General features: G+C 42.1%; 1 pseudogene across 1 annotated transcript in view; it reads right to left on the reverse strand.

Moving 5' to 3' along the window:
• LOC149832620 (catalase isozyme 1-like) overlaps nucleotides 1-13673 on the reverse strand; it is a 45801-nt pseudogene that overhangs the window by 6041 nt on the left and 26087 nt on the right. The window lies entirely within an intron of this gene.

Consider the following 13673-nt stretch of genomic DNA (forward strand, 5'->3'; position numbering starts at 1 on the left):
TCAGGTATCCTACATTCACTCATCATATGCATTGTATCTCAAACCGCTGTATTAGTAACAGACTCTCATTTTTGTGAGATAATATCGACTTGTTTGCCATGTTACTGCAAACATAAATTGATATATTGCTTAAAACATTATTGAGCTTATCATCAGGTTATAATAAAGACGATGTAGCTCAATCAATAGAAAGATCTGGAGAATTGAATATCTATACTTATGACCCAACTGAAGAATTGAACATCTGCACTAACGATGCACATGAAAAGAAGGGTGCAGGCATTAGACCCACTATTGACTTGAATGTTCCAGTGGAAGAAATGCAATTCAATGATGAGGTAGACTACCATGACAGCGCACATAATAAAAGTGTATGCACCGAAAATGTACACGGAAGTACACCTGACTTCAATGTTCCAGGAGAAGAAATGCAATTCAATAATGATCCTGATTTTGATGTCAGTACACTTAATAAAACCGTAGGAACTGGGAATGTACATGGAATTGCATTTGACTATGTTCCTGTAGAAGGAATGCATTTTAATAACGAAGAAGATGCATATAAATTTTACAATGATTATGCCTTAAAAGTTGGCTTCAGTGTGAGAAGGTTTTCTTGGTCAAAAAATGCACAGGGTGTCTTGGTTAGAAAGACATATGTCTGTTCCAAGCAAGGTTGGAAGAAATCAATGGGAAATCCAACTAGGAGCACGCCAGAATCAAGATGTGGATGTCAGGCGAGATTGGTTTTGAGAAGACATCCGAATGGGAAATTTGTCGTGCGTACTTTAATCAGTGATCATAATCATGATTTATCTGCATCATTTATGACTCATATGCTAAGGTCACATCGTAAAGTAACTGTAGCTCATGCTGCAATGGCTGAAATAGCCGATAGCGTCGGCATTGCACCAAGGAAGACATATAATTTGTTTACCCGCATTGATGGTGGTCGCGAAAATGTGCCATTCACACCTTTGGATCTTAGAAACCACTTGAGCAGGAAGATGACAGATAACATGAAGAACGAAGAAATATGTTGTTTGGTTCGTTACTTACAGAATAAATCAAGCAATGAACATGGTTTCTTTAGTGCAATGCAAGTGGACGCAGATGGATATGCCGTGAATATGTTTTGGTCAGATTCAAGGTCTAGATTAGATTATGAATGCTTCAATGATGTGCTTGTGTTTGATACTACAGTAAAGATTAACACTGAACAGTGGCCATTTGCGCAGTTTGTGGGAGTGAACCATCACGCACAGAGTTGTATATTAGGCGGTGCTTTTGTGTATGACCAGACCAAGGAAACCTTTGAGTGGTTGTTCAAAGTATTTACACAGGCAATGAACGGGAAGCATCCTGAAACTGTACTTACAGATGGTGATCACGCAATTGCGGCTGCAGTTCTTCATGTGTGGCCAGATGCACATCATCGCCTGTGTTTGTGGCATATCTTTCAAAATGCAGCAAAGAACATAGGACACATATTTAATCAGAATACAGGGTTTGACAAACATTTTATAAGGTGTGTACTTCATAGCGTAGACGAGGTCACCTTTAAGTCAGATTGAGACAAAATGATTAAGACATACGACCTTGCTGACTGTCTGTGGTTACAAAATTTATATGCAGAAAAAGAGAAGTGGGCATTGGCATATGGAAGACAATACTTTTGTGCAGGTATGATAAGCACACAAAGAGCCGAATCTATGCATGCCACGCTGAAGAAAACCCTGTATTCATGTTTAACAATGTTTCGTTTCATGGAACAATATGAATTATTTGTAGACGATCTAAGACAGAATGAGCTTGAACAAGACGTGAAATGCTTCAATACACGACCTCTAACTTTTGGCATGAAAATATTGATGCGACCTGCAGCTCTGTATACACTAACTGTATTTGAATGGATCAAGAAAGAGGTGTTGCATGTCATGAATTGCAAAATAGAAGAACTGGTGCAAACCGAGAATATGCACAAATACCATATTTTTTGTCAGGGCAAAAAGCATCAGGAAAGGCAAGAAGCGCATGTCACGTACAATGTCGACAACGGAAGGGTAGAATGTTCGTGCAAAATGTATGAATTCAAAGGTATCCTATGCTGTCATGCATTAAAGGCACTCAATCAAGAGAAGATACAAGAAATACCTGAGTCTTACGTAATGCGAAGATGGATGAGACGCGCGAAGATTGAAATGCTCGTTATGGACAATGCAAGTAAATCTGGTGTTGACGAGAAGTGCCACATAGCCTCCCGTTACCAACAACTGTGTAGGTCATTCATGCATGTTGCTGATTTGGCATCGAGAAGCGAAGAAGGCTATGCATGTGTGAGAAAAGCTGCAACGGAGTTACTTGAAAACGTGGAGTTAATTCACATTAAGTCTGTTGCAGCGAATGAATACCAGCCGAAGATAATGGGATCGAACAACGTAGGTCAAAATCATGTCTCGCTTGACACTCCCGAGAAGTTGCGCCGAAGCGTAAACATTATCTTCAACAAGTCAGTAGTGAACGTTGTTGATTATGATGGACATATTCATGAAGCGCAGGGTATCAAAAGAAAACCTGCCTCTGATTGCAGTCGTCGGAGGACAAAGGGTGCACTAGAATTGGTTGGCAAGAAAAGGACTAAGAAACAACCAACCTGTAATAAAAAACAACAAAGCCCTTCGAATGAATAGGTATGTAAAACATTATATTGCTTCCCATTGCGTGAAGCTTGTCAAATAGCTAACTCGTGTAATGTCCATCATGCAGCAATACCCTGCAGAAGTACCGGCAAACGTTCAAACCTACATTCCTCCCGACCAGATTTCCGGCAACGATCGCTACTGTTTTACAAGGCTTTTGGTATGTAATCGATGTTGCGAGGAGGTATGCATTTCTTGTGAAACTTAATTCAGTGTCTAATATTTTCTCTTTCATGACAGGCTATGATTCAGTCGACAGATAGGTTTGGGACACAGGAATCTCGTGTGGGCTATTAACTTAGTTGTCATGCCTCTTTGCATGACCCGATCTCCACAATGCCGGATTTTTTGAGAGTTTATAGTCGTTTGTCATTGACGACTTGCGGTTCGTTGTTGAATTTGTTCAAATCGATAGATAGCGGGTTTTTGCTTCTGCAGGAAAGTGAATGATGACATCATTGTATGGCGATTTGTGGTTATCGTTGAATAGCGATATGTGGCATCGCAGCGTAGAACGTTGTTGATTATTGTTGGACTGTCAATCTTAGCGTGATGCGAAGGATTGTTCAAGTGCGCTGCAATGTGTGGCATCGCAGCGTAGGACTGTCAATCACTGTGCTGCAATGCCACAGATCGCTATTCAACGATAACCACAAATCGCCATACACCTCCAGTCAACTTCTTCTCCAGCAAATCTTTCGCGTTCCCGACACCTCCACTTGCCTTTTGAAATCATTATTGTTATCTTGTGAAAAGTTGTATCCATATATTATAAATAAAAGGCTACTCAATGTGTATTTTCCAACGGATACCCATAAATGTTTGAGTTGTCGTACAGTATTCATTGATCATGTTGGTTGAGCAGTACATCTTTAAGGTCCTAAATAGTCGCACAAGCACTGGAAGGTATGTTTGTCTTCTACTTCGTGAACCAGCAACAACCAAACCGACGGTTCCTTCATAAACCTGGAGATCCACCCTCGAACATAGAAAATTATAGTCGGTGAGGCAGACGAAGACAGCTACACGACCAACAATGGCGAATCATGGGTATATTGTCTACACATAGTCTACATGTTCAGCAAAATCCGTCTCTTTCATGCGTTTTTTGCGATTTTTTTGTGTACTATATAATGTAATTTAAATATCGGTCGTTGCAATGTCCGCATTCATTTCAGTCGAACATCCACCGACGAAATTGGGCAAAAACTTAGTCAATCACTCCTGGAGGACATCAACCGAATGCGCAGTGAATTCGCACAATGCAATATGATCAGTAATTTTGTTAGTATGAAACTAGTAGTAGTTGTCTATAAACGTAAGTCATGTGTACATATGATCAATACAACACCATATTTGCTGCAAACAGACTATATCTGATTTCGTAAATTATATTAAAAGCAACACACCAAGCCAGACTGTGAGCGTCGTCAACCCATATTTCATGGTATATCGGTTGTATTTTATGTTGCTTTTCATTATTGATTTAGTCCAATTGATTTGTATGTTAACGTTGGTGTTAGCAATGTTTCTTTCGGTTTGCAGACTATATTACGCCGTTTGCCATACTCCAGTGGATTTCAAGACGGCAAACCTTATTGGGTTAACGGTAATCACTGCAGAGACCTTATGACAAGTGAAAAGGTAAGCAAACAAACCTACAGTGCAATATTACAGCGTGACAGTGGTAACAACATTTTTTCGATCTATTTGCAGATACTGATTCCTACACTCTGGCAGTCTGAAAAGCATTGGGTCTTATACGTGATGGATTTAAGCGAAAAACAACTATGGTGTTACAATTCGTTGGAAGTTGACAGTGGTTTACGGCTAGACATTTCCCATCTCGTAAGATTCCATCTATATGAGTATCGTGTAGTGTACTGGGGTCATGAATTTACTTTCGGTCGCATTATTCTCAGATCGGTTTCCTCATAGTCATTTTGGGAGTCGATGTCAGCGAGTGAATCTATCGCACGACATACCATGCTCCTTTACAAGATAATGGCGTTGATTACGGCGTATTTGTAATAAAGTACATTGAAGCGATATACAATGGTGCAGAACCCTGTTTCGACGCTGTATGCCATTCCTTGGCCTCTGTTATTGGGAATTAAGGGCATGTCTATTGCTTCTAGTTTACAATCTGTTTTTGCAGATTGATATACCCGGATTCCGCGAAGAACTCTGCAAAAGGTTGACGTCCTTTCTAATTTCGGAGGAGAAACTGACGGAGGCGAGGATCTAAAAGGCTTGTAATTGATAAAAGATGTGCGCTCAACCCGCGTGATTGACAGTCGCAGGGTGAGACTGCGATGTGTGCAATGAACAAAGACTTCTAATGTTCGAAATGATAATATTCAACATCGCTATGAAATGTTGTATGCTTAAACATCGCTTTAATGTCGCGTTCGTATTTTACGAATAGTACAAAGCGATACGCTTGGTGGTCTAACGTCAAACTACACTGCTACGACCATGAAAACCTGTGCCAGCATTTGAAATTTGCTTGAATTTTAAACGACGGTTTCTTCAATTATGATCTTATAGACCTATGAAAAAGGTATAGACGGATACGACAACTGCGTCGAAGCCGCCTATGCACTCGATTCAAGAATAAGTCATTTATGCAGGAATTGTCGATTATGTCGGTTCCTTATTCGCGAAGCAAAGTGGAACTGTGTGTTGTGTCATTCAAATATTAATAAAACGTCCTATCATCCTCCGTCAGTTTTCGAGTATATACGTCAGTTTCATTAAACCAAAAGCAAATCTTAAATAAAAAAACAGTCCGCATTAATGAAAACAATGTCATGCCAAAGGGCTATTCTGAATCGTAGTCAATGCGATTGGACCGAATCTTTGGGTCTCAAATAAATTCACAAGTACGTCTCAAGAAATCGCCTTAGGTGTACATTACCGTCGGTTCATCAATACAGCGATTTCTAAGAACAAACCTTTCTTATTGATAAGTTCACGTAATGCGATATTTAGAAATATCTTTCGCCGTACAGTATTCTTTATTGCTTAAGAACAACTTTACCAGCATTGGTTATGCGTATACAACACAAAACTATTTTTGAATACAATTTACTTTTCATAGAACACCCGTCAACGGAACGAGATGAACACCCGTCACCGGAACGACAAATCCGCTTAGACCTCGCTAGGGAGAGGAAGAGAACTTGGCTAGCTCCTGCTGGCCACCCTCAGCGCGACTGCACCGACTGGGTTGCTGTCGAGGAGGACGGCGAGAACGGTGATGGAGGGGCTCGTTAGGTTGTACAGACAGAGCAATCGATAGGTTTCACTTTATACTATTTTGTCTGTCGTTCGTTTTAAACTCAATCAATTTTCCGCATATTTCGTCGCGTATTACCGGCATATGTTCCTGCAACAAAATAGGTAATGTGAAACCAATATATAACAGGAATACCCAATAACATCGGATACGAAGCTCATACAGCGTGGAAACAAGGTTCTTCTCCATTGTATATTGCTTCAATATGCTTCATTACGAATATGCCACAATCGACCCCATTACTTTGTAACGGAGCATCGTCAGCACAGAGCAACATCCACTCACCAATGTCGACACCCATTTGCCCGTTAAGGAATCCCGCCTGTGAAAAAGGGATAATATATTACAGTCCGGTCCACCTCGAATAGCTACTTCACCTTTGGGTACAAGCTTACCAAATGCATAGCATCGCGTTCTACGCCACTGTGGCAGTCCAATGAGTTGTAGCACCATAGTTGTTTTAGCTGAAAATTCATCTCGTATAGGACCCAATGGTCTGGATGTTGCCAGAGTGTAGGAAGTAAAATCTGTGAATCGATAAAATCATTTTTCGTTCCAGAGACTTATCGTGATGGGGATGTTACGAATAAACCTTGGATAAGAGGTTTGTTCACTTACCTTTCCAAATTTGGAAATGTCTATGCACTCATCATCGCTGTTCCAACAAGGTAGTGCATTTTCGAATCCTATGCCGTATGGCTTTCGTCGGACGTACATCTGTTGCACGAAATAGCAAGGTTTAACCACCAAGAAACGTGAGTACGTCATGAAAGCAAACAGAACAACAACGGCCTAGACATACCATGAAATACGGGCTGATGATCCGTACTATATTGCTCGTTGGGTTGCTCTGAATGTAATTGACAAAATCATACATTGTCTGGTTGCACAAAGTTACGAACTTCAGAACATGCAAACCGATGACCTAGAAATTGATAGTGGACAAATACTTACAAAATTACTGATAGTGTTCCTATCTGCAAATTCATCTTGCATCTGCTCGATGTCATCTACGAACTCGTCAGGGCGTTGCCGCCCACCCGAGACTGTGGATGTTGCACTGAGTGCACCATGAGCGTGGTATTCAGGATTGGACATTGAAATTATTGTCTACAGTAAACAACACTAGTCCAAATACGACATGAAAAGCCAAATGTTCACTAAACCGCTCAGGCGTTTCAAAAAATATACCTCTTAAGCGCTAGTCCTTGTACTGTGGATGGTTGTCTTCTTGTTCAGAGCCGTGTGTGGCCGTTTTGCTCCCATCGTCCACTCCATTGGCAACGTGCCTGGTCGTTTAGCTCCCATCCTCCTATCCGTTTGCTCCGTGCCTGGTCGTTTTTCTCCCCTCGTCCACTCCTCTGGCGTCGTGCCTGGTCGTTTTGCTACCATTGTCCTCTCCGTTGCCGCCGTGCCCAGTCGTAGTGCTCCCATCGTCTTTGGCGTCGTGCCGGGTCGTATTGCTCCACTCGTCCTCTTCTTGTCCGTCATGGCTGGTCGTACTGCTCCGATTGTCCCCTTCTTCGGCGCCATGCCTGGACGGAGATATCGATGGCACCTTTGTAACGGAGATACTGAAACGCCGTCCTCACCTACAAAGGTAAAGTCCTTTAACGTGCAGCCATTTTTTGAAAACAGCCCGCTAATTAATTGATTGCGTTTAAAAAAAATATAAATACGGCTTTTCGCATGCCGCCTTTTTTTGATAACCGCCGCCAAATTAAATGCTTGCGTTCAAAGTATTCAAAAATACGTCTTTCCATGCCGCTCATTAAGTTTTAAATATTCAAAAATATGTTTTCCACGTGTAATTTGACATTCGAACAATACCCACAAATCACTATGCTGCGATGCCACAGATCGCTCTCCGACTCAAAGCACGAAGTATCCAGCGATGGCAACAAATCCTTTCCTTATCTATTGATTATTTAACACAAATACCTTTTCATGATTATCGTATATGGATACAAACCTTTGTGCCGTCAGAACTCGTTAAATTATTGTTCATGGCTTAGATCGCCAATACTTTGTGCGCTATTCTTTCGAGGCGAAGACAAATACAGCGATTGCTAAACAGACCCAGTGATTGCTATACATCTATTTTCGTTTAAAGTTTATTTATTACCGAGACCCAAAGTCGGAAAGATGTAATAATAAAGAATTAAACAGTAAAAGAATTTCACGTTACCGCAACTCATTATACAATTACAACAAATGTATAGCGTGATAAAAATGAAAATCTAGGATTTATTCCGAGTCACTGGACGAATCTGATGAAATTTCATAGACTTGTCTCTCACTTTTTATTGGTGGACTGTCTATCCTGGGTGGCTTCTTCGTTGCGAAACCTTGCCTAAGAAGACTGGTCATCATGTCCACCACTGCATTCAATTGAATGCCCATAGTGCTTACTTCTGTCCTTAATTTCTTATTCTCCCTCTCAATAAGTTCGAACCTTGCGGCAGAGACAGTCTTCTCTTTTGGAGCAAGTGTTCGGTCTTCCTCGTGATTTGTTACTGATGGACTAGTCGTATTAACCAGAGCGAGACGACGTTTTGGTTATAGAGGCTGGGCTACAACATGAGAAGGGACAGTTCGGAGGCATGGGTTGACAATTTTCTCAATCTTCCGATTTCGCCGCATTGATTCCCAATAGCTTTCGAAATAGAAGGGATCAAATTGTCGTCCTTCATGATCATACGGTACGGCAGGGAAACCACCTGAGTTCCAATTTAATAATTCGTCCCTGTAGCGATCACTCCAATTCACGTGCCTGCCTCCACCAATATTCATCTTCCTTCTCACCTCCAAAGGCTTATTTGGGATAGACTGCCCCAAGCCAGATTGTAGGAGAACTCGACTACCTTGCTGCAACTCGGCTTCAAAATTGCAAAATAGCCACAAATCGCGGTCAGACAATCTGGCAGCCTCCGCAACGTCTTCATCATCGCCCCCATCTCCATAAGGTCTCCACAAAACCTGTACATTGGTAATTCTTTTTAATAACGAATGACAAATATATTAAAATTTATTTACGCATGATATGGCAACAATGATATGCACTACGGAAGACAATCCTGCAGCGATGTATACTTAAGAATGCTGAACATTACAACGATTTATAATACTCAATGGTAAATGCTGACGCGATTGTAAACAATTTTAGAACGTTTACCTCGTTTAATTGCAACCCATCTAAAATGGACTTAGCATTATAAACTGCGACGTTTATTCTGGCCCAGCGACCGATCTTTGGAAAACCACAAATTGGAGGGCCACACCGTGGACGCAATGGGATAATATGTTCCAACGCCCAGGCCTAACAAAAAAAATATTATTAGCAACGCCACATACTGCAATGAGATTTGTCTACAAATACTAAGTATGTAATCAACAAATACCTGAACAAATGGCCAAAATCCGCCAACTGTTTTCGTACCATTACTCGCACGGTGGAGTTGACTGTATAGGTGTGCGAGCATAGCGGCACCCCAGGCATAGTTGTCGACTTCGTCTAAGTCTGCCAGGTACTGCAGCCACATGGAACTTATTCTCGAACCAGAACAATCGGAAAATAATGTAAGAGCAAAAAAATATAGAAGGAAGCCGCGCAACTCTTGGTCAGCTGTTTCAGATGCACAAGTAGCGGAGTGGCCTTCCCATTTATTATGAAAAACTGAGACCTTCATTGATGTGGAATTGCTTTCACCAGAAATACATTGACTCCATTCGTCCATCGACATTCCTAGAAGGGCAGTGCAGTTTTCCCTTGCGTTATAGTTTGAATGTCGTAATAGGACAGCACTGCCATCGCACTTAAGGCCAGTGATCCTCGCCACATCTTCTAGAGTCATGGTGATCTCAAAAGAATCAAACTGGAATGTGTTAGTCTTATCATTCCACTTATTTACCAGGTGAGTCATGGTATTTCAGCAAGTTTCAAAATATTGTTGGTCCAAAAGGCCACCGAAGTGCATATTTCGTAGTCGGTCCTTCTGATATGCACTCAGTTGACCATACCAAGACAGAACTACAGGCCGTTGACAGCGACTTCCGAGCTTTTCACCTGGTGCTCTACTTCTCCTGTGACCTCCCTGTAACACAAAATAACATATTATTCCTACAAATTATAAATTACTTCCATTTGTACTTATAAATACTATTCTACTAACCGCTATAAATAATATCGGTTGCAGACATACTATCGCAGTAATCGCTATAAATATCAATACCTAACACAATAATCGCTATACCAAAATCGCTAAACATATTATTAAATCTTTGCAGACAGGACGGATATATTTACCTTGGTCGCTATTTTCTGCTGTTCTCCCTCCAACCTGGGACTTTCTGGTGGGTCCACTGCCTCCAACTGCCTTTCAATCTCCATCTCTACCGGCTCCACCGTCGCATGCCTTTCTCTTGCCTTCCTTTCTCATCCTCCTTCTGCTTCCTTTCTCTGTCTCTATTCTCCTCCTCCTCCTTCTGCTTCCTTTCTCTCTCCTTTTCCGCCTGCTCCTTCTGATTCCTTTCTCTCTCGCGTTTCTCCTCCTCCTTCTCCTTCCTTTCTCTCTCCATTTTCTCCTCCTCCTCCTTCTGCTTCCTTTCTCTCTGCCTTTTCTCCTTCTCCTTCCTTTCTCTCTCCCTTTTCTCCTCCTCCTCCTTCTGCTTCCTTTCTCTCTGCCTTCTCTCCTCCTCCTCCTTCCTTTCTCTCTCCCTTTTCTCCTCCTCCTCCTTCTGCTTCCTTTCTCTTTGCCTTTTCTCCTCCTCCTTCTCCTTCCTTTCTCTCTCCCTTTTCTCCTCCTGCATCATTTCTCTCTCCTTTTTCGCATCCTCCTCCTTCTCTTTCCTTTCTCTCTCCTTTATCTCCTCCTCCTTCTGCTTCCTTTGTCTCTCCCTTTTCGCCTCTTCCTCCTGCTTCTTCCTTTCCCTTTCCTTTTCTTCCTCCTCCTTCTCCTTCAGTCGCCTTTCTTTCTCTTCGATTTCTTGTTTCCTTCTTTGCCGCAGTTCTTCCACCTGCTTCTTCCTTTTCTTCCTCCTTCTCCTTCCGTCGCCTTTCTTTCTCTTGCAGTTGTTGTTTCCTTCTTTCTTGCAATTCTTCCTCCTGCTTCTTCCTTTCTCTTTCCTTCTCTACCTCCTCATCCTTCTCCTTCCGTTCCCTTTCCTTCTTTTCTTCATTCTCCTTCTGCTGCCTTTGCATTTTCTTAGCTTCCTCGAACTCCAACTCCCTCCTTCGCCTTTCCTTTTCTTCCTCAAACTGAGGAATATTCTGTTCCTTCTCTTCCTCCTCCTTATTCATTTGCCTTTGCCTCTCCTCCGCCTCCTTCAGTAGCCTTGCCTTGTGTCGCATTGCTCTACTCTCCAAGTTTCTCCTATGAGCCTCCGCCATCATATTGCTAGCATCCCTTTCCCACTCCTCCGCCTTCTTCTTCCTCTTTTCCATCTGCTGTGCGTTAATCCAGAGCCTTCTATTTATATTCTCATCAATATTTCTGGCCTTTGCCTTCTCTTCGTCATCCTTGTTCTGCATCTTTCGTTCTTCAGAGTTCTTCCTTTGGTCCGCAGCCTCGATATCTGATGGATAATCCTCCGCAAAATACGATTCCAAGGCTTTTTTCCTGTCTTCATCGTTCTCAATCTTAAGTATATTTTGGTATCTTTCAAAAACTTTAGATAGATGGGACTGACGGATCACTTCTCTAATAGACAACCCATAGAACGACGGGGTATCTCTAATCTGATGAGGCGCAGACATTGCTAACCTGCACAACACAATACACGATCATCATCATTAGAAATCGTCGGAATATTTGGGTTCATAATACAAATCCTTGTATAAGAACCAATCTTCAGATTGAAGAAAGAAAACTTACACGAAACTCACCGAAACGATGGGAATTTGGATATTCCAACTGTAGAGTAAGCAACAGTAACAACTAATACGCAACAGAAGGTGGCAACGATGCTGCGACTGCGCGTAAGACGGAAACAGATGCTCTGGTAAAAAGGAAAGGATGCTCCGGCAACTCGAGATGAAAGCAAAGAATCTCCGGTAGAGTGCTTAGAGTGAGAAAGGATTTTTTTGAACTATTTGTATCATACAACATAACGCTTGCTACATACGCAAACTCTGCGGAACGTTTTCCCACGATATCGATGGAGGACAGTTTTGTCATTTTCACGAACCGACGATTCAGTTTTCTAGAAGGAGGGCATTTATTTCTGTAAATTTTCAGCGACTTCTATTGTCATTTCATTCCCCATTTTAACTTCAACGATACATTACAACCACAATAATCAAAAGAAAGATTGCCCAAGCTAAGAGTCTTGAGAGAGTAGAGGAGGGCCTCACCACCCACCGAATAACAAAAAATACAACGACTCAACTTCAAGTGCAGTAAGGACCCAGAGTCGAATAAATTTAGAGGCAGCTTATTAGTAAGGACCCACAACAGTCAATGTGCAGGTCAGTCGGTGCTTGATGGAGCAATATAGGATCTTGTGATGGATGTGCACAGAAGCAGAAATAGAAGGGAGAGAGAGCGAGAGAGGGTTGATGAGCCCCCGGACCCCCCTCCTGTAAGGGCAAAAGGTCATGAACACGCTGGGAGGAGCCCTCAGACCCCCCTTCTGTAAGGGTAAAAGCTCTGAATCAGACTCCATAACTCTTCAAGTTGAATGATGCTACCCACACTGAGAGGAGCCCCCAGACCCTCCTCCTGTAAGGGTAAAAACTCTGAATCAGACTCCACAACAGTAAATGTGCGGGTCAGTCGGTGCTTGATGGAGCAATGTAAGATCTTTTGTTGGATGTGCATAGAAGCGGAAATAGAAGGGAGAGAGAGTGTGAAAGGGTTGATGTTCATGGCCTCCTCCAGGGGAGATATCTTTCTCGGATAATCCTGTAGTGCAGAGACTGGGTCTTAAATAATCATCTTCGGGGCACTTAAGTCTTTACAACCACTCCTTTTCAAGAACCGTCATTTTTTTTTGCACCAATGGAGGAGAGGGTACTTAAGTCTTTGCAATCGCATCAAACTCCAACGCTAATTAATGCTGACAAACATGGGGATACGAGACGCACATGCTTACATACGTGGTGCTCTTTGGGACCCTCGATCATGAGATGTAGCTAACTGCCCTGTTCGGGGGGGGGGGGGGGGGGACATATAACCTGCTTCGCACAAAAACGCTTGGTACTTCATGCATTTTGCTCAAAACCCCCTATTTCGGGAATAGGGGTATCAACGGGCCTGGTTTATCCAGACTCTCTATCCTAACCAAACGTTACAGGGTCAGGGCATGATGATAAATAAAAAGACCTGACTATGACCCTGGTCCGGACCCAAAAGTCCAATTAATACATGGACCCGAGTATAGTTTGTGAAATTTTATACTAGACAACCTGACCCAAGTTCCGATTAAGACCCGCAATTTTTTCATTGTAAAAGTGATAAAAATATAGCTTTATCTGGTATGGTTCGGGTTTGATTCATGTAATTTTTATTGGGTCCGGATATGGTTTTTCTTATAGTAGATCTCATTAAACCTGGATCTGAACCTGATATCATACCCAAAAATCTGGCCCAAGTCTGATTCTGCCTGAGTTTGAACCAAACCCGATCCATTGACACCCCTACACACAAACGTGCCCTCAATATCCGATGCAACCA

Source organism: Nuphar pumila, chromosome 7 (genome assembly GCF_984573655.1).
Source record: "Nuphar pumila chromosome 7, dmNupPumi1.hap1.1, whole genome shotgun sequence".
NCBI classification, from domain to species: Eukaryota; Viridiplantae; Streptophyta; class Magnoliopsida; order Nymphaeales; family Nymphaeaceae; genus Nuphar; species Nuphar pumila.